The sequence below is a fragment of the Pinus tabuliformis genome, chromosome 1_1 (assembly GCF_031772625.1).
Source record: "Pinus tabuliformis cultivar Carrire ecotype Pingquan chromosome 1_1, CPIR1, whole genome shotgun sequence".
Taxonomy (NCBI): domain Eukaryota; kingdom Viridiplantae; phylum Streptophyta; class Pinopsida; order Pinales; family Pinaceae; genus Pinus; species Pinus tabuliformis.
In genome coordinates, this window is record NC_142297.1 from 118,748,761 (window position 1) to 118,771,891 (window position 23,131).

Here is a 23,131-nt window from a genome sequence, read left to right on the forward strand (position 1 = left end):
GCGTGGATCCATCTAGAGCTTAGTGTGCAAATTGCAGAGTTAAAATTGCAGACTCAGCCAGAGACGCACCCTGAGATTATGGAGTAGTGCAAGAACATCATCACCACTACTCGCGTAATGCTTATAAGGATGCTAAAGGAATGTACAGACCTGTTCACACAGTCGATTGCTACACTTACGACACTTCAAGAGGATCCAACCCTTCAGCGCTTAGAAGCTGAAGCTTGGGAGCTTCAGGAAGCCTATGATAGGATCAAAGGAACCGTGTCTATTATCGTTATTATGCAGCGCTTGGCTAAGATAAGGGAGGCCCAAGACCTAAAGATCCAAGTTGATGTGGCCCGTCAGAAGGCAGCCATGATTAAATCCCGTCTCCAACCATGGCTAGATGAGGCATTTGTAGTTTGGACCACCATAGAGCGCAGGGTAGCTCATATTCAAAGTAGGTATGCCACCATTGAGACAACATCGTTAGAGACTGAGTTGATGGCCACACGCATGGAAATGATGCAACGAATGACAGAAGAATTTTCTGCTGGAACAAGTGAAGCACAGAGGATGCTAACTGCCCAATGTGAGAAGATTACTACACCAGCTGAGTGACTCGGGACAAGTGATGATGATTGTGTTGGGGGATTGTTGGGTAGCGGAAGCCCCATGCAACGGTTAGGAGGCTCGAAGCTAGACATTTTGGGTAAAGTTAGGGTAAAGACTCCATTGAAAGCACAGAGCGTGAATTATAATGGGTTGAGTCAAAGGGTAGTCCACTCGAAAATAATGTAAAGAAATGTAAATAGAGTCGGCCTGCGCAAGGGTCGTGGGCCAGGGAAGGGTATATATAGAGCGAGGCTCTATGGGTAGAATGAAGAGAGGTTTTGGATAATCAATCTGGAATATGGAATGGAATGGGTTCTTGAGGAATATAGTCTGAAAGTGTCTGTAAGTCTGAGTCAAGGTTTGGGGTAGTATGTAGAGGCTTTGTAGCTGTGTGCACAGAGGCTTGGAAAGTCCGCAACTGTGTGCACAGACCCCTACAGCTGAGTGCGCAAGGTGGATCTGAATGTATTGAGGATAAGTGGAAATAAAGATAAGTTTCTTCTGAAATTATGTATTCCTTCTGAGCTGTCGTGAATCTGACTTTCATAATATCTGTTTAATTTTATCTGCTTATTGTATGAATGAATGTAAATCGGGGTTCATTTTAAAGTGCGAATCAGTTGAGTTGGTTAAATGTTTGCTTAAAGATCCTATTAAGTTGTAATTGCATCCTCCAATAGAATAGCGCACTAAAAAAAAAAGATATAATCAATTTGGATCTGTGCGAATACCAAGCAGCGCGGAGCTTTAAACCCGTTCATGAAACCTGCAGACCACACCAAGACATCCCTAGGGTATGGAAACCTGGTTCCAACACCCTCCCCTGCTACCTCGGGTGTGACTTTAGTCTAAGCTCCATGGGCTATTGCCGAAAGTGCCGATAGCTGTGGGATTTGTTTGGCTAAATAACTCTTCTGAACCTGGGTCAGGCCCATATAATCCAACAACATGCAAACTTTTCCGAATGCATGATCATCTTGGGGGTAATTATGGTAAGTAAAGAACATCTTCTGAAGTACACCTCTTAGTTGATTTTACAGGAGTGATTTTCAATGTCATATCATCCTGTCCTTTGTAACATGCATGTGTGCAAACACGAAAAGTCATCTCATGTGTTTCTTCTACATGTCTTTCTTCTTTTTCACTTATACGACCAATTGTCAGCTTCCGCATGTTGATTGCTATGTCATGCTTCCGACCTCATTCTAGTGATGTTGAAGGTTTTGTTTTAGTTGTGTTCGCCATGTACACATCTATCACACTTACACACAATGTTGTATGCATTGTCGCACATGTTTCATCACAATCGTTCAACAATCTATCACAAGTGTCGCACTTGTCTCTTGCACCATCGATCAGTCACTCTTAGTATGTTGTATTGATGGTTTGAGGCATCTTGTCGTCGATTCATGTTGAGTTTGTGCTTGCAAGGTCACGTATGCATAATTTTACTCGCTCACACACCAAGTCATTTTGCTGAAGTTCTAACAACCATATCACCATCCAACAACTGAACCCTCGCTAAGCTGGATTACACAGTTTCAACCCTCACTGGACATGTACTATTGCCCAGAATTGCACAGAACTTGAGGCTGTCTTCCAGCCAGCTTGCACTGCACAATGCTAGAATCCACTGAACTGATTGTCACCCAGAATAGTGCAAAAGTTTCTCAAATAGCCATTTTAATCTGTGGTGCCTGCAAGAGAATCAACCAACCCTCCTATTGGTCAACCAAAGAGTTTGACCGGGCAGTGACCCCGGGACTCACTCCCCCAAAATGGTGTGCAAAAGATGTATAAATTTCCCACTCTGCTGACTAAAGAAATTATGCAGGCATGTAGGACAGAGACTGTTAGGATATTCCGACACATAGGATATAGTTAAGTTCAACTTGGTCTAGTATAGAGTTAGGTATAGAGTTAGGTAAAGTGTCTTTCTTTACCGTTGTACATTTTGTAACTTACAATCCGACGGTCACGATATGTAGTGATCCGACGGTTCACTCTCACCTCGGTATTACCGACACTTGATCCGTGGCTTGACACCCGATTGGTCCATGAGTTCTATTTAAAGCGTATGGAGGGTCATTGTTCGGGTAATCCGTGCATGAGAGAAGCTTATGTAAATTTTCATTCTTTGATTAATAAATTGCCTATAGTACCCACGTTGGGACAGGCCGTGGACTGTTTCCCTCTTTGAGGGTTTTAACCACGTCAAAAATACTGGTGTATTGATCTGTGATCTGGTTGTGAGCGGTGTCCTTTTGGTATTCTTTCTGAGGAACTTACCCTGTAAATTCCTACATGGTATCAGAGCTATTTGAGGGCTGCGTCCGTTGATGATCCAAATCTGAAGCCGGTAGAACTGCATGCGGCTGTCGTTTCCTAGATCTGCTGTTTCTGACTGCTTTCGGGCCGAGAGGACTGCTCTGTTGCGTTCGGAGCATCTGTTGCAGTGAGGAACCCCTTTCGTTTCACGCGAAAAGGTTTCCGGTAGCCCTAGCTACGTCATTTTTCAGATCGAGAGGTATACAGTGTTTTTTGCAGTTTACTGTTATTTTCTCTCTGCTTATTTCGGTTTCGGTTTATTTAGCCTTTTTTTTTAACCGGATCTATACCTTTCATTTTTGCGTATGCTCTTTGCCCTGCAACTCTGTGCGATCTGGGCAAATCAGAAACAGAAAGGAAGGATTTTTCTCATGCGTATGATCTTTTCCCTGCACCTTTGTGTGATCTCGGAAAATCAGAAACATTGAGAAAAATATTTAGTTTTTCGGCTAAAGCTAACTTTGAGATTTTTTTTTTTTAATTTCTAGTTTTTTGGCTAAAGCTAACTTCGAGCCACAAGGTTCGTTTTTCTTTGCATATTCGTGTTGGGTTTTGTGTTTTGTGTTTTGTAGGGAAAAAGAGCTTTCTCAAGGCAAGCACGCAAACCAAGCCCCCCCCCCCCCCCCCCCCCTCTCTCTCTCTCTCTCTCAAATTTTTTGTATAGATCAATTGGTTCAAAGCTATTTTAAGAGAGTAGAGGTCTTGGGTTCAAGTCTCCATTTTGTGGGGGCGGATTTTTTTTTCTCATTCCCGCACATTCGCGCACTTTGCCGGCAACGTCAACAATTTTTTTTTTCAAAAAGCCATAACTTCTTCATCCGGAAGCCTTTTTCAGAGCCGTTTTTTTTAAAACCGCCTATTTTTTCGAGATCTATCCATTGGAGCACTTACTTTCAGCATCTTCAGCTTCAGTTTTTTTTAAAATGGAAAGTCTATGCCAAGTCATTCTTGACAGCACTAACTACTTCCAATGGGTAGCCTACATGGAAGATTTACTTAGAAGTAAAGGTCTCTTCAGAATAGCCACAGACCAAGAGAAGAAATCAAAAGATGAAGACAAGGCTGCAAAATGGGAAAATAGACAAGATCAAGCACGTGGTTTGATAGGGATGTCTATTTCTCCTGATCTTAGATTCCACATTGCAGAACTTGAGACTCCTCATGAAGCATTAGAAAAACTCGCTAAAGTTTTTGGGATTAAAAATGAAATTAGAGCCCATCAACTTGAAAATGAGTTGCTTACTTTGGATCCTAATAATTTTTCTTGTATTGAAGATTTCTTGTCCAAATTCAAGACCCTTAGATATCTCTTGGAAGGTGTTAAAGTTAAGAAAGAAGATGGTAACCTTATTTATTCCATCCTTACTAAGTTGGGACCAGCCTACTCTGTATTTGTTTCCACTTTCCATTCTACAAGGGAAGCTTTCATTTGTCAAGGAAAAGACTACAAGGCCCCTTCCTTTGACTCCTTTTGTGATTCCTTAATAAGAGAACAAGAAAAACTCTTACACCTTGGTCTTCTTACTCTTGGAAACTCTTCCACGAAAGCGTTAGCCGCCCAGCAGCAACCAAATTCAAAGAATCCTAAGAAGTCATATCCTCAAAAGAATGGTCCTAAACCAACTCAGCCTCAAAATGAAAGATCATTTCAGCAAAATGATAAGACCAATAAAAACAAATGGAAGAAGACTGATAGACATTGTAACTTTTGTAATCGAGATGGCCACTTAGAATCTAAATGCTTTAAGAAGATGGAAGCCTTGGAAGCCGCAATGAAGAAACATAACATCCATGTGGAGCCTACTTCAACTTCAACTTCCGGAATGGCACTTTCTGCATGTCATTGTCAATCATCTCAGTCTGGTTATGCATTAAATGTATCTTCTTCTTCTTCTCATTCTCATGAGTGGCTCATTGATTCTGGAGCCTCTTATCACATGGCCAAAAACCAAGCCATGTTTTCTTCTTTAAATGATTGTAACACCAAAAATATATATGTTGGTGATGATAGATCTCTTAATGTTGTAGGGACTGGAACTGTTCATCTAGACAATGGTCAGTTTAATGATGTATTATGTGTTCCAACCTTATCCTGCAACCTTCTATCTGTCTATCAGATAACTCATTCAGGTGAAGGTAAAATTGTTGAATTTTCACCTCATGATGTTGTAATCAAGGATCTAAAAGATCCTAAACAGATTCTAGCTACTGGTCTTGCTGATGATTCCACAAGGTTGTATAAGTTTCACAACTTTGGGTCATCAAATCTTCCCTCAGTATTTGTTGCTCATAATGATGAAGTGAGCAAACTTTGGCATGAGCGATTTGGTCACTTAAACTATCGCTCCCTTCAGCATCTATGTAAAGAAAATATGGTGACAGGTCTTCCTATGGTATCTTGCAGAGATGGTGTTTGTTCCGGATGTGTACTCGGAAAACATCACCGGGACAGTTTTGACAAACGTGCCTCTTGGCACGTCTCAGCCCCTTTACAGCTTGTGCACAGTGATTTATGTGGTCCTCTTCCTGTTGCTTCATTCTCTGGCTGCAAGTACTTCTTAACTTTCATTGATGATTTCTCCAGACGCACTTGGGTATACTTCTTAAAACTCAAGAGCGAAGTATTTAACACATTTTTGGCCTTCAAAGCCTTTGTTGAAAAACAATCTGGACATCAAATTCTTAAGCTAAGAACTGATAATGGTGGAGAATATGTTAAAAACACATTCATCAACTTTTGCACCGAAAATGGAATTCAAATGCAACATACTGTTCCATACACTCCACAACAAAATGATGTAGCTGAAAGGAAAAATCGCACCTTAAAGGAAATGGCTAATTGTATGTTGCAATCTAAAGGACTCAGTCTTAGTTTTTGGGCCGAAGCAATTAATTGTGCAAATTAGATAATCAATCGCACTCCTACTAAGGTTCTAGAGAATATCACTCCAGAAGAAGCTTGGAGTTCCATTAAACCAGATGTAAGTCACTTTCGTGTGTTTGGAAGTGAAGCATGGGCCCATATTCCAGATGAAAAGCATAAAGCTTTAGAACCTAAGAGTGAGAAATGTACTTTTGTTGGATATTCTGAAGATGTAAAAGGTTATAGACTTATTCCATTTAAGTCCAAAAATGTTATCATTAGAAGAGATGTAAAATTTGATGAAAATAAATCGGCCTGCGAGCCTAGTCCGGCGGATGTGCCACCTCTTCCTATCTCTTCTACTTTTGAAAACATTTCTTCTTCAGATGATGAAAGCGAGGATGATAATCCTCCCCCACCTTCTCAGGATCCTCAACTTCCAAGATGGGTCCGTGCTACTCGAGATGCAGCAGGTGATCTTGCTGGTGATCCTACAGATCAGCGACGTACACGTTCTCAGTTTGAAAGAGCCTCTTCTTTACTGGCTCAAGCTCCAGTAAATCATGATCCTGACACTTTTGCAGAAGCTTCAGGCCATCCACATTGGGAAGCAGCTATGAATGAAGAATATCATTCATTGATGACAAATGATACATGGGATCTTGTTCCTCTACCAAAGGGACGCAAACTTGTTAGATGTAAATGGGTTTACAGAACCAAGTATGGACCAGATGGGAAAGTTGATAAACATAAAGCTCGTCTCGTTGCTAAGGGCTTTTCACAGGTTGAAGGCATTGACTACACTGAAACCTTCTCCCCTGTTGCCAAAATGAACTCTATCCACCTTGTTCTTTCCCTTGCTGCCTCTTTAAAATGGGAAGTCCATCAGATGGATGTTAAATCTGCCTTCTTGCATGGGGACTTGCAGGAAGAAATCTATATGGAACAACCCATTGGCTTCATACAAACAGACTCCAGCCTTGTTTTTCGACTTAAGAAATCCCTTTATGGTCTCAAGCAAGCTCCTCGGGCTTGGTATGCCAAAATGGATAGCTTTCTTTTAGAATATGGCTTTTCTAGGTGTCATTCTGATAATACTGTCTACACCAAGAAAGTGGGCAACTCTCTTATCATCCTTGTTCTTTATGTTGATGATCTTATTCTTACTGGCAGTGATCCCAACCTTATAAACCATGTGAAGTCCAGCCTTAAAAAGAAATTTGAAATGACAGACTTAGGACACTTACACTATTTTATCGGTCTTCAAGTCTTGCAATCCAAGGAGGGTATTTTCCTTTCCCAGTCCAAGTATGCTTGTGATATTCTTCGTCATTTTCACATGGAAGACTGTAAGCTAGCCCCTTCTCCCTTTCAGTCTGGAGTCAAACTTTCAGTCTCTTGTACTTCTCCTGAAGTTGATGCTACCTTATACCGTCAACTTGTAGGAAAACTCTTGTATTTAACCCATACTCGTCCTGAACTTTCCTTTGTGTTGGCCTTGTTGCTCGTTTTATGCAAAACCCCCGTGAAAGTCATTGGAAAGCAGCTAAAAGAATACTTCGTTATGTTCGAGGTACAGTACAGTTTGGGATTCATTACAGTGCCAAAGCAGCTCCTCTATTAGTTGGTTTCACTGATTCTGATTGGGCTGGTGACCCTGATGATCGGAAGTCTACTGCCGGTTATGTCTTCACTCTTGGTTCAGGACCTATTACATGGGCTTGTAAGAAACAGGCTGCCATTTCTCTTTCGTCAGCAGAAGCAGAGTATCGTGGTGCCGTGGAAGCTAGTAAGGAAGCCTTGTGGCTTCGTCAGATCCTATCAGAGTTTGGCTTTGAGCAGCAGCATCCAACCACACTTTGGTGTGATAATCAAAGTGCCATTCAGCTATGCAAAGATCCAGTCCAGCATCAGCGCAGCAAACACATTGAACTACACATGCACTTCATCAGAAAGCTCATTCATGACCATGTTCTTGAAGTGCAATATTGTCCAACAGATGATCAGGTTGCAGACATCTTCACAAAGGCTCTCACAGAGGCGAAGTTCACTAAACTTCGATATATGCTTGGAGTTCAGGAAGTTGTCACTAAGGGGGGATAGGCTCTAGTGCCTCCTTCCTTCTCCTATTGTGTCATATTTGTAAATCCTTCAATCCTATCCCAAGTTGTTCTTAAGGGGGGATGTTAGGATATTCCGACACATAGGATATAGTTAAGTTCAACTTGGTCTAGTATAGAGTTAGGTATAGAGTTAGGTAAAGTGTCTTTCTTTACCGTTGTACATTTTGTAACTTACAATCCGACGGTCACGATATGTAGTGATCCGACGGTTCACTCTCACCTCGGTATTACCGACACTTGATCCGTGGCTTGACACCCGATTGGTCCATGAGTTCTATTTAAAGCGCATGGAGGGTCATTGTTCGGGTAATCTGTGCATGAGAGAAGCTTATGTAAATTTTCATTCTTTGATTAATAAATTGCCTGTAGTACCCACGTTGGGACAGGCCGTGGACTGTTTCCCTCTTTGAGGGTTTTAACCACGTCAAAAATACTGGTGTATTGATCTGTGATCTGGTTGTGAGCGGTGTCCTTTTGGTATTCTTTCTGAGGAACTTACCTGTAAATTCCTACAAAGACCCACTATCCATCCCTATCTCCCTCAACAAATTGTGTAGTTTTTCCAGCCAGTCACCCAGACAGTCAGTCTGCTGCTGACCAAGAAAAAATTGCAGTTTTCATGAGTAGTCACCCCCACTGATGAGCATCCCACTCAGATCAGAAAGTGTGATGGGATGTTCAACAAGCCAGCATCCTATTGCCAGCTCCCCAGAGGAATTGTACATTTTTTGTTGCCAAGCCCCTCTACCACCTGCACTGCTTCCCTCAAGAAATTATGCAGATCTTCCCTCCAGTTGACCTAGATCCCACAAATAGTTGTTGCTAATCTAGATTATCCATCTCAGTCTCCCAGTGACTTCTGCACAATTTTCACCGGCAATTCCTAGAGCCCACATCCCAGCTTGAAATATGCCTTGTGAATTTTCATAGCCTTGTCCTCTCCCCTAGTCACATGCATCCAAAAGTGAACGATAATGCATCATGTTAGACTAGGATATTTATGGATTTGATGTTGTCTCGTCATGAGTGATTGTAGATACAAGTAGATGGATGAGACAAGATGCGATGATGAACGTGATGAAAAAGAAGAGCACATTGAGGAGATTTTTTCACAAACAAACGATGCATGCGAGGAGATTTTTTCACAAATAGGTGATGCAATCAAGGAGAATTTTTTGCCAATGGAAAAACATGTGAAGCATGCCAAAGTAGAAGCGAAGGAGGAACATGCACGTGAAAACATCAAGTGAACACCAAGACAATCAAACACTTTGCACACCAAGAGCACATCCATCACTCAGTAGCACTGCACCTTGACATGGACAATAGCAACAGCATGAACATACTAGTACTGCTGTGTCGAGTTGTATCATGAGTCATGTCAGCCACATCACTAATGTGGGCCATACTATTTTAAATCAATGTAATGTAACATGGAAGTTTAAGAGACCCACGGGTAATCTGAAGAGTCATGTAAAGTTGAAAAGTCATGAAAGTCAAACAATCATGAGGGAAGTCGAAGAGTCACAAGGGCCAGTTCTACCCTTGGCTATAAATACCCCTCATTTGTACATGAAAATTACTTTTCACCTTATCTCCTCCCACATAGCTGTTTGGTCAATTTAGTGTGATCTAAATTGCTATTTATAATGTCAACCCGGGGTTCGTAAACTGACGAAGTGAAGTGTACTATATGTACTAGATAACCAATTCTTTAATCTTTTGTCGTTTTTGAGTTTTTTAGTTTATTTTTGGATTTATCTTTCCCTAATGTGTGATGGTGAGAGTGAAAGTGAAGTATGAAGTATGGACAGTGATGGTGGTTTCTACAGTGATTTCCTCAAACTTGAAAGTGCTCAAGAAGAAAGCTAAACTGAAATCAATTCTTAAGAGAAAGTAAATGCATCAAAAAGTGAACTAGTGACAATGGCCCAGTATCCTTGCTGCTGAATGAAAAGAAAGTAAAAACTAAACTTAAAGCAACTCAAACCAAAAGCAAAGCAACTAATTCACACTACTCAAACTCTTCAGCTCCTTTACCCTTCAGCTCAATCTACCTTGTGGGAAGTAATCATGAATAAGTCAAGCAATATGCTATCTAAATGGCAAGAAATTAAATTGCATAAAAGAAACTAGTCACACTACTTTAACTCTTCTGGTACTTTACCCTTCAGCTCAATCTAACTTGTGGGAAGCAACCAAGAATAAGTTTAAGCAATATGAGAACTAAATTGCAAGAAATTAAATTGCATAAAAGAAACTAATCACACTACTTCAACTCTTCTGATCCTTTACCCTTCAGCTCAATCTACCTTGTGGGAAGCAATCATGAATAAGCTTAAGCAATATGATAACTAAAATCACACTACAGTTAGTGATATTCTGATTTCTTGCTAATAGAGACACTTCACTTATAGAAAGAAACCATAATTTGATGAGCAGTATGATATCCAAATAACAAAGAAAATAAGTAAGCAAATCACAACTTGGAAAAGACAGTGCTGAATTTAAACTTCAGAAAATGAAAGTTAGCAGGAAGGACAAGATGATCTCATATTCCAATAGTTATCAAAAAGATAAAAATTTGCCCGAGCTACATAAGAAAACCTGCAGAAAAGCACTGATCAGTTGACAAAAACAGAGATGAAAATCTAAGCAGCAGTGAGTTAAGAAACATCAAAAGTATATTATGTACAAGCTAATGATACAAAAGCATAATAAAATCAAATGACAACTTTACAAGGCTTCAGCGCGCAGGGGCCCTCTGCCACTTCGGTCGGTCACAAGGAATCACACGAATAAGCTCAGAAAAGTCTCCTCATATATTAAAACAGCAATATGTATAAACAGTGGGGTGACAACACGATAGTTCAGAAATTACATATCAAGAAAAAAAACTCCTTTACAGCGTTCATCGACGCGTTATTTATAATGCCAAAATGTTGAGACTAGCTAACTAACTCCTACGCTAATGACTGTATTGACAAAGACACATAGATCCCTTCAGCCGAGATCTAGCGTAATTGTCATCATGTTTATTAAATCTCTGGAGTGGTTGCTGTTAGATTTCGGTTTCAGAAGTGATCTCCAGGTGTGCTGGTGTCTTCGTGAGCTGAGGACTGTGCCACGTAACGTTCACGTACTCAAAACAGAGTCGTGCCACCGCTGGACTCTTTGGTTGGCTCTACCTTTGACCTTCGTTGACCGTGACCTTCCATGGATGATTTGGCTACTTCGAAGGGACACGTTCCATGTATTCGTCGCCTGGAGTTTGCCCATGTGGCTCGTTTCTTCTCAGGACACCTGTAGCACAGCTTTTAACAAAATAGCTGCGGAATCCTGTGCTGGCTGCGGAAACCTGTGCTCGCTGCGGAAATTGACAAGTTTCCGCAGCTGCATGAACAAAAAACTAAACCAAACAACAATCATAAGTATAGTCAGAAAACCATGTAAAGAACTCTTTTTAAACTATAATGCAATGATTTAGCAGCTGGGTGGATGCAATAAGTGGAAAAGGAAGGCTGAGAGGGTGTATATGAAGGTGCAGGTTTGAGGCTCAACAATAGCCTTGAAAGTCTATAATATTTTATTAGAGGAGCGAGAAGTGGCTGCAATGCCTTGCCTTCGGGGTTAGTGATGTATGGTGTACCGATGTGTCTTGGAACTTTCGCTTAATTTAGAAGCTTATTAATAGGCCAACACATTTTCACACATGTATTGTAATTATTTGTATGACTATTCTTGAACACTTGTAATGCATGTTTCTTTAACCTTTGTTAAGATAGTTGAACTATTTCGGTTGTTCTAATACATATGCTTATGAAAATGTGTTGTATAAGTTATTAACACTGTCCTTCCCATGTGGATTGCCTTGCTGTACAGTGGAAAAAACCATTCCCATAAACTGCTTATAATGACTGTAAGACTCACGTGGACTACCCCACTAGGTGTTTTATGTACTATCCACTCATTGTGTGTTTGTGACTACCGCATCCGTGTGAACTACTCCGCTGCAAGCTGCAGATGGCTTGTTGTGTTGTGTGTCTTTGATAGATTTGGGTCTCTTCCCTTTCGACTGGAGCCTCACATCCACCCTCTCCCTCTGCGGTGAAAGAAACTTGACACAAGTAACACTAAGCACTCACTAGGCACATGAACGTCATTGTTCAAAGACAAAGTAGACCACTCTCATGTGTTGACAAGCAAGAGATAAGGCATATCTTTAATATAATGGCAACCGAGCCATCGTACCGGATGGGACTCCTACATCAAATGGTGTGAGGTCTAGTTGGGACTTCATACTGGGGGGATCCCCTGAATGTTGGCGGGTCCAGTACCGTCATCATTTCTGGTGCTAGAAGGAGGGCCAAATGACAAGCCGAGTCCTCAAAAATCTATTTTGAATCTTTGCATACTTATCATGACTAACTACATAGTTTCTCTTCTGGAGTGTATGTCTTATGGAAATGACTTTGAAGTCTCGAAAGAGCTCTCATATAACTTGTCACATAAGACATGAAATCTTTGAAGATTACATGACCTGCATGTTGTTCGAATACACACTTGGAGGGCACCCAATGCATTAGTGTGCCATGCTTCCCGAAAAATCTATTCACTCTCTCTCTAATCTAGTAGCATAGATAGACCGTGCTTTGAATAATTTTGATCGTAGAGCACTCGATAAAGAAATTATAAAATTACAGAAAGCACGTGATGAATCCATTAAATAATTTCACACATGCTTTTGTAATCTTGTATACCGATTTCTCGAAGATGAAATTGATTGGAAATTTCTCAATGAAAGATTTGAGTATATTTTTTACATATCTGAAAATCTGCAATTCTTCGAATCGTTTGAACCCCTCCTATCACACCTTAGTGTTAGAGCTACCAAATCTAAGATAGACGAGGTCCTTGTCACAAGTGACTATCCTTCCTCTTCTCATAAAACATCTCTTTCTCCGCAGTGTGAGGTGGGAGAAGGTGTGCGCACATATGTTGAACTGAAATATCCCGCTACCCCACCTACTCTCAATATCTAAGTAGATTTGGATTTCAAGCCTACTGGTCATCATGTGGATTCATTCCCTCAACCTCTGTCCCCACATTCCATTGACCCTACATATTGTATTGTCTTGTGTTCTTCCTTTCCAGACTCCACACATGTTGTGAACAAGGATCAAGTTATCGATGGAGTTGGTGTTGTGCAGCCAACCTACATTATGATACATGATAAGTGTGTTAAGGAATCTAAAGAAGAACCAACAGTGAAGGATGACTCCCTTCCACCCGTGTCTCATCCACTCTATCCTGATGTCCCTTGTGATTCTGCCACTATTGATTTCCCCTGTGAAAACTCATTTCCTAATGTTTCTACTTCCAATCATTTACAGGACAGACCGGATGTCAGTATGTCATTAAATTGCGAAGAAGACACATATTCCTTTGAAAAATCGTCCCATCTGTCCTCTATCATTCCTAAAAACACATAGGGTGAACATCCTTGCTTCTCATCTACCCCTCTACACAATTCATCAAATCATGAGGATCCTGATGAATATCCTAAATTTTTTGATCATGGTTTTCGTGATCCCCGTACTTCTTAATTTGATCACGATGTTGATTCACTCACTTTTAATCTATCTAAGCCACTAGTATTTGATCACCTATCTCTTGACGAAGTGGAAACCCCGCATGCTGTCGAGGCACTTTAGCCTCAGTTGATGGTTATGTTAGGCCCTCATTGTCCTGAGGTTAGTTCCACTTCCGATCAAAAAACTTTTGAAACACCCAAGGTTCCTCATCACTCTCTACTTCGCATTGAAGATCAACGAAACACCTAGATTTCACTTCCTCCACTCGAATCACATGATCCGATCGATCAAGATTTGGAGGAATCTTACACAATGAGCACGCTTGTAAAGAATAAGTCCTTGGTATTTCTCATGTTCGCTCGTATGTCACAATCCAAAGAGTGTATGTTTACTGTCTGCACATAGTGTGTCACAACACCATGTTAAGTCTGTAGAATCTTTGTCTTGTGCATTCACTCTTTCCTTTTCTATGGATGTTTTAGAACTCAAAGCATGTTGGTGTTCATTGTTATATCTTTCTTGTTTACTAGTTTACTTGACCATGCTTCTCGCAAACCATGTGTTCACCAACATGGGCCAGGCAATGCGTTGGTGGCTGCATCAGAAATATCACTTCACATGAGTAGGCCCATGCACTATTTAGCGTAGGAGTAGGAGTAGCCTTTTCTTTGCTTTGCGTTTTGGTCTGCATGTGTGTTTGCTTGCTTTCTTGGTTTGGTTTGCTTTCTTCCTTTCTTTTCTTACCTGTTTTTATCTCGCGTCTACTTCTACTTTTTTCTTTATTCTTCCATTTCTTTCTTGTACCCATAGGTTAGCCTCTTGTGAAACCATGTTTTAATCTCGAGACAAGTCAGGTGAATCTAAGAGGACTTGTACAACTATCAACATCTGGTTATCTGTTGTCCTCTCTCTTTATGAATAATTTTTTGTCTTCAGTCAATGATGCCTTGATGGAAAATGCATTCTGTTTAGAGTGAGTCTTGGTGAAAACACAACACTTGCACTCTAACTAGCACCACCTACTCTAGTCGGTTGTTTTGGGCTAACCCTTGTTACCTCAATTACCTCAATTAGTGTGGAAACCATAATGATCAAAGAATCAAATACTAATTTTGGAAAGGTTAGACTCATTTTTCATGAAACAAAGTCCATACAGAGAGCTGAAGTTCTTCCAGTGTGTCAGCAAGTGTTGTATCGTCTACAACCACACTCCAAAACTTTGGCTCACATGAAAATTTCATAGCCTACCTCGGATCCTATGATCCATTATCCTTGGTTGCTTGTTGGTAAGCTGATGATTTCAAGCTCCCCTCCTTGATCTTAAGAGTTGTCTGTGTTCTCATGTTCATGAAACATGTGTCATATTTGGTCATAGGGGTTGTTGTTTGTCATGCAAAGGGAATGTTTTCCTCATTCAAGGGAATTGTATGTGTATGAGTGGTTATCATCACATACACATGTTTCATACTCACCTCACACACTCACGTCACGAAGGTTGTTGCATTAAGCAATTATGTCTTATGTATTCTGGATGGTATACGTTGGGTCACTAATTTTCTATGTGCGATCACAATCGAGTCCTATAATTGTTTGAATATGTTTCACTAATCTCACACTTAGCCATTTTCCCAAGCAACCTAGCCTCATCTAGCTTCCTGGATCTGTGTTCTTTGCTTCTACAAACCATTAAGGTTCCTCCATTGCCTGATGAAACCCCCAAATACGCAGAGACACCAACCTCCCTTCCCTGCTAAAAGCTCGTAGCCCGCAGAGACCCCAACCAACACTACTCTCCAAAAATGTGTAGAGAAATCTAGTTGCACTGCACTCAGAAATTGCATAGAGGTGTCCTCCCAGGACCCTTGTCCCACAACATTTCCCTAAGCCTCAAAACTGCCCAGTGTTGTCCAAGTTTTCTTGTCAGTCTTTCATGCTGAAACTGCACAAACGGGCCTCCCAGGGCCTTATTTCAGCAACAATCATTGTTCGCTGAAATTGTGCAGATCTACCTCTTACTGACTATAGGAAAAGGTGACATGATGAAATCACTTCCAAGGAGTCGAGGAGAGGGACCAAGGAATCGAGTAATGGAAAATATCAGGACCGCATACAAACTCTGTCAGATGCATGATCATCTTCAGGGTCAATACAGTAAGTAAAGAACGTCTTCCAAAGTACACCTCCTAATTGAGTTTGCAAGACTGCTTGTCATTGTTATATCATCCTGTCCTCAGTAACATTCATGTGCGCAATCATGAAAAGTCATCTCATGTGTTTATTCTACATGTCTTGCTCCTTTTTAACTTGTTCGACCAACTGTCATCTTCCGCATGTTGATTGCTATGTCATGCTTCCAACCTCATTCTGGTGATGTTGAAGGTTGTGTTTGAGATGTGTACACCATGTACACATCTATTGCACTCACACACAATGTTTCATACACTATCGCGCAAGCATCGTCGCGGTTTTTCAATGATCTATCACAAGTGTTGCGCTTGTCACTCGCACGTCGATCAGTCGCATTGAGTATGTTGTCTTGATGGTTTGAGGCGTCTTGTCGTTGAGCCATGGTGAGTGTGTGTTCGCAAGGTAACATATGCACAAGTTCACTTACTCACACATAGTCATTTTGTTGAAGTTTTTATGACTATCGTCGAGTTGCATTGGTAGTTTCAGCCCTTAGTGGACATGTAATCCTGCCTAGAATTGCCCAGAGCTTGAGGTCTTCTCCCAAGCATCCTACATTGCGCAATACTGGAATCGACAGAACCGATTGTCGCCCATAACAATGCAAATGTTTCTCATCAAGTCATCTCAATCTGCGCTACCTGCAAGCAAATCAAACAACCCTGTAGTTGGTCAAATAGAGAGTTTGACCAGGCAGTGACTGCGGGACTCACTCCCTCAAAAAATTGCACAAAAGATACATAACTTTCCTACTCCGCAGACTGAAGAAATTGCACAAACATGCTAGATAGACACCCATTATCTGTCCTTGTGTCCCTAAAAAAATTGCGTAGTTTTTCTAGCCAGTGTCCTAGACATTCGGTCTATTGCTCACCCAAAAAAATGCATAGTTTTCATGAGAAGTCACCCTCAATGCCCAGCATCCCGCTTGTTGTATCTTTGAGATGATAATGGTTAGCTATCATGCTAGGGAATCTAAGATGTTTGTTTTGGGGATTTTGTTTTAATTTGGAGGACCAATGTATGAAACATATTTAAAATAGTGATGCCTAACCTTTTTGAATAGTATTAATATTTAAACAGCGGGCTTCTATTAAAATTCACACAGTGATATAGCTTGTATGGTGGTGAGCAGACATAGAGAGATGATATGACTATCACGGTCTTCAAACTGGAAATTAAATAATCATAAGTAAGAAAACCTTTAAACTATGTTCAGAAGGTTTAACAAAATATGCTTAAGATTACAAAAGATGTTGATGATTTTATGATTTAGAGGGAATTGATTAAACAAACAATTTATATAATTCATTGTCTTTATAGATGATCACTTCATAAGCTTATAGGAATAGATTGAAACTCAATTACTCCTACCTAGTTATCTTTGTAAAACATAAGAATATGAAGAAAAAAATTGTGAAGAAAACTGGAAAACTTACAGGAGAAACGAAATTGTATGAATCAGAATTCAGAATTCTTTGGTTATGTATTGATGATTCAGAAAAAGTTGAGTACATTCGGTGTTTTTGAAATGCTTCTTCAAGGGTGAAACCCTTAATAACTCATGAAAGAGAGTTACTTATATAATCTTAGAACTGAGAAAATATCTTAAGCTATTTTACAAAAATAGATAAATACAAAATTGGGAATATAAACTGATAGTCGATCTCTCACTATTTTGGTGTTGAGCTCTTGATGACTATTGCTGGAAAAACTGAGAACTGTTGAGCTAGTGATGACTGTTGGTGAAAATACTGAATGTTGTTTGATCGCCCTTTTAGTCAAGTAAATCAGTTAATTCTTCCTATAATTTCTTATTTGGCATAGATAACTTAGTTACCCGTCTATAAACTTCATCCATCTCTATATATTTAGTAAAAGTGGGTTTTACTAGAAATATATGTCTGATTTCATCCATAATGAAAAAGGAATCTTTGAGTGCATTTAGTACAACCCTTGGTGTTGCTGCACCTCTTATGTTTGAAACTGAAGCTGCATTAGTGCCTACCTCTGTAAGCTTTTGAAAATAATCTTCAACATGCATTAATTTGTCATTTATCACAAGCATAGAGGGAAAACCCTTGCTGCTCAAGGGTTCTAACCTACTAGAAAATCTTTGAACTATGACATTAACATTGTTTCATTTTTCTTCCAACTGAAGGATGAGGTTTTTCTTGGTAATGATCTTCTTTATGTCTAGTATAGTTGTTGTCCTATTATTTATGCCCAATTCTTGAAGCTTATAGTTGTCTTTAGAATTTAGGAACTTGATTATTTTGGAAGTAATTTCTAGCATGTCCTCAAGCTCTTTAGAAATAGTATCAACAGCTTCCTGAGCTTTCTGCAACAGGTCATTTTGATCAAAGATTATCTTGATATAGGACCATATATCCTTGACTGATTCAATAATTTCTTTCCATAGAGTCTCCTTTGCCAAACACAGTTTGTTTCCAAGGTAATATTTTTTGATTTCCTTTCACAAAACTTCAATTTGACTTTTTTTCCTCAGCAACTCGGTTGCATGTGAACTGTTTGCAATTGCCTTCATGTGTTTTAATTCCTTCAGTTCATCCTGCAACTTCTTAAGTTCAACTATCTGAATGGATAGATTCTGAACAACTTTTGCAAGTTGTTTAGCTCCTTCTCCTATGCCTGTAGTTGGTGTTGTACCTGAAGTAGAAACTCTAGTTATTGAGACTGCTGAAAGAGGAACTACATCCATTGGAATTTGAGTTCTTTTCACAGCCTCCTCTTTCTCTTTGACCAATTTTTCCAGTTTATCCTCCATCTGTTTTATTTGCAGATTTTGTTCTATGATGAGCTTCATCATGTCCGATTTCTGAGTCTCGATTTCTTCAATCTCCTTGGTCATTGGGTCCTTAGAAGCTGGCAGTTTGAGCTGCTTCCTTAATGCTGAGAGCTCAGTATTTTTCTTCTTGATAAGTTCTTTTGCAACATTTATATTTGAGGGATCATGTCCCATCTTCAACACTAGATCTTCCAAGGACTTTAACTTGGTGTCCTTTTCTAGTGAGGAAAATTTCTCCAACTTGAGTCATGACTATGTATTGGCCAAGGTGACCTGCAACTTTGACAAACTCATGGCAGCATGAGTTAAAGTGGAAGAAATCATCTGACTAGTTTGTTTTTTCATCTCAATTTGATCAATTGGATGCACATATTTTACATTAAACTCAAATGAGGATTGCTTATGATAATATGCATGAGTCCTGGGCTGTGGAATTTGAGCTTGCAAGAAATCCATCTGCATATTTCCCTTCTCAGGTGTCAGAATAGGCAGCAACTCCTCAAAAACAATTCGTTGATATTCATTCAGGTTGGTCTTTATTATATACATGAGGGAGAGACTGTTCATTTCATCTCCCGGTGACTATTCATATTCTCTATTATTTATTTACATCAATTTCAATTATTCACCCAATCCTAATGATTAGGTGTCAACATTCCCCCCCTTAATTTGAAGGGATGTTGGTGAGTGCAAGAATTGTTCTAAATCTTTCAAGCTTTTCTCTTCCAAGCGCTTTGGTGAAGATGTCTGTAATTTGCTCATTAGTGGAACAATGGCAGAGATGGATTGTTTTGGCCTCAACATGATGTCGAATCAGACGATATTTAGTATTGATGTGCTTCGTTCGATCATGGAACTTTGGGTTCTTGGCCAATTTTATTGCCGAGGTATTTTCAATCATGAGTGGAGTTGATTGTACTTGTTTTACCTGCAAATCTTCAAGATTTTTCCTGAGCCACACAATTTCTTTTGTTGCCTCAGCTGCTGCCACATATTCTACTTCTGTTGTGTAATCTACTGGAACTGATTGTTTGCTTGATCTCTAGGAGACAGCTTCTGATCCAAGACTCATAGCATATCCTAAAGTAGATACCCCAGTTTCTTTGTCTCCATAAAATTCTAAATCAAAGTATCCAATCACGCTGAAGTCGTCCACCTGTGTATGCTTGATTCCAAAGTGTTGAGTTCCCTTCAAGTACCTTAGAACTCTTTCTGTAGTAGACCAATGTCCCTCACAAGGCTTTTGCATAAACCTAGAGAGGATTCCAACAACAAACGAAATGTCTGGTCTGGTAGTAGTTATGTAGTTGAGACTTCCTACAAGCTTTCTATACTTTGTTGCATCCTCAAATTCTTTTCCTTCAGTGGATGTGAGCTTTAAGTTTTGTTCCATTGGAGTAGTAAGAGGATTGCATTCTTTCATGCCAAACCTATTCAACAGATCTCCAATGTACTTCTTTTGACAAATAAATATGGACTTCGGATGTTGAGTTACTTCAATACCAAGATAGTAATGAACATATCCCAGATCAGTCATTTCAAAACCTTTCCTCAATTCCTTCTTTATGGATGTAATGTAGATTTCATTGTTCCCTGTCATCAAAAGATCATCTACATATACCACAAGATATACAATTCTTTTGCCAACTTTCTTGACAAATAAAGTTGTATTATCAAGATCATAATGTTTGAAATTGAGTTTTAGAAGATTCTCAGTTAGCTTTTCATACCAGGCTCGAGGTGCTTGTTTGAGGCCATACAAGGATTTCACAAGTTTGCATACTTTATGTTCATGTCCTTTCACAACAAATCCTTCAGGGTGGGACATAAAAACATTCTCTTTTAGATCTCCATTCAAGAAAATAGTTTTTACATCCATTTGATGGATTTTCCAACCGTTCTGAGCTGCTAGGGAAAAGAGTGTCCAGATGGTAGCCCATTTTTCTGTGGGGGAAAAATTTTCCTCATAATCGACCCCTTCCTTCTGTGCAAAACCTTTTTCCAAAAGCCTGGCTTTGTCCTTGTCAAGTGAGCCATCAGCTTTATACTTGTTCTTGTAGACCCACTTGCAGCCAATTGGTTTGGTTCCTAATGGAGGATCAACCAGCTTCCAAGTGCCATTCTTTATCAGGGCATCATACTCCTTTTGCATCGCTTCTTCCATTCATCATGAGAAGTAGCTTCTTTGAAGCAAGTTGGTTCGAAATCTGTAGACAAATTCAATTCACAATCATAAGAAACATCCATATCAATAGGTGAATCAGAGTCATCTACATCACCTCCATTTTGTCGGTTTGAATTTCTAGTTCCTGTCTTTCCAACCTCATCAGGATGAACACTTTCAAGTGTCTTTGTCAGCCACTTTGGGGGACCTTTCTCAGATGTCCAGGCTGCTCCATTGATTGAGTTGGGACTGAATCAAGATTGAGTCTCCCAATTCTATCAATCACATCACTTAAAGCATCATCCGTTGTTGGAGCTTCATGCGGGGGAGAGAGTGCTTCAAAATAATATTCCATGGGTTGATCTAGTATAGGAATCCCCCCCTCAAGATGTGGAATCTGATTATCAAATTCTTTAAATGATTTTGCATTTGAGAATCTATCCAATCGATCAAGTTGCCGCTCAACAACATTGTCAGTTTTGGATGTTTCAAGAAAGATTACATCTCTAGATACAACAAACTTTTTATTGACTTCATCATAGAGACGGTATGCTTTGGAGGTGTTTGAATACCCCAGGAAGATACACTTATGAATTCTTGCACTAAATTTGTTTCTATGTACCTTTGGTATCAAGGCATAATAGGTGGAACCAAAGACCCTGAGATGCTTTACCGAAGGAATGTGCCCATACCACATTTCATAGGGAATCTTGTTTCTGATAGCAATAGATGGACATATATTCTTTATATATATAGCACATAGAACTGCATCAGCCCAAAACATCAATTTTACATTTTTGAAAAACATCATGGAGCACACCATATTTAAGATTGTCCTATTCATTCTTTAAGCTACACCATTCTGTTGGGGATTATAAGGCACAGTTGTTTGATGTTTAATCCCATGTTGGCGAAGATAGTTTTCAATCTCATTTGAAGTGTATTCTTTTTCATTATCAATGCGAATAGAGCGAATATGAGATTGTGCATCATTTTCAATCCATTTATGAAAGTTATTGAATGTTTGAAAATCATCAGATTTGTCTTCAATAAATAAACCCAGCACATTCTGGTGTAGTCATCAATAAATGTCATCATATATTTATTTCCATTTGAAAAATGAATAGGCATTGAACCACATAAATCTGAATGAATGAGTTCAATTTTCTATGTGCTCTTGAATGTGAATCATGAAAACACTGTTTGTTATGCTTTCCTAGAATGCAAGCATCACATTGCTTAAGTTTCCTAGGAATTGTAGGCAAACCAGCAACACCATTTTTCTTCAACAAGTGGAGGCTGTCATAGTTCAAATGTCCAAATATAGCATGCCATAATAAACTTGATGGAAGTGTACCTTCTTCATAATGAGAATTCTATGAGAAATGTTGTGCACAAGCAGAGGTACCTTGCAGCTTGAGAAGCCTTTCTTATTCTATTCCCCTCATGACAAGTGAGTGGTCAGATGCTTTTATCACATCAAGATTGCCATCAAACATATGAATGGAGTGACCTTGCTGGCGGATGTTGACCAAGAACAAAAAGTTTCTCTTTGGCTATGGGAGATATAGAACATGATGCAGAAGAAAATCTGGAAGACCAGGCAATTTGAGCCTGATTGTGCCAAGCCCTGATGGCTTGATTTTTTATTGGTCTACAAAGTATACTCCTCCATCAAAATTGTCAGTAAATTCTTCAAAAAAATATTTTCTATGAGTCATGTGGCAAGTTTCTCTTGAATCAAGCAACCAATCATTTTTCCAATAAGTAAGTGAAGCATTAAATAAATCTTCATTTACTCCGATATTACATTGTGCCACAACATAATGAGTGGATTCAGGTGCTTTACCTTTGTTTGTGTCATTAATTTTACCTTTGGGTTGGTTTCTTTGCTACTCAATTTTGTCCCAAGGTAACTTGCATGTGGAGGCATCATGTGATCCATTTCTTTTGCAGCGTATGCAGTGAAAATCTGACTTTTCTTCTTGAGAGTGTCTTACTCCCCCACCTGCCCCCCCCCCCTCGCCCCCTCGCCTTTGAAATATCTTCCTCTTCCTCTGGAAGAATCTTGGGCAAGATTCTTTTCTTTATGAGCAAGGCACACATCCTCTTCAGAAGATTCAAGGGCTGTCTTCTTTCCAAAAGCTTTCTCTCTTTCAACAAATGTTTTCACAAGAGAGTCAAAGGTAATATCTTTGAGATTTCCATTTGCTTGCAATGACTCAAGATAATTGGAGTAAGTAGGATAGAGTGCCTTGATAAAAGCAATAAGAGGAATATCCAATTCAACCTTAGTTACTTTGATATCATGCATTATAGATTTTACTTCGGATGCAAGAGCAAGAGGATCATTATTTTGTAATTCAAGAGTGAAGAGTTTAATCATGAGTTGAACAACTTCAAGTGCAGAATGTGAGTCATAGAGTTCTTTAAGCTTTTGTAAGGCTTCAAAAGCAGTTGAAAATG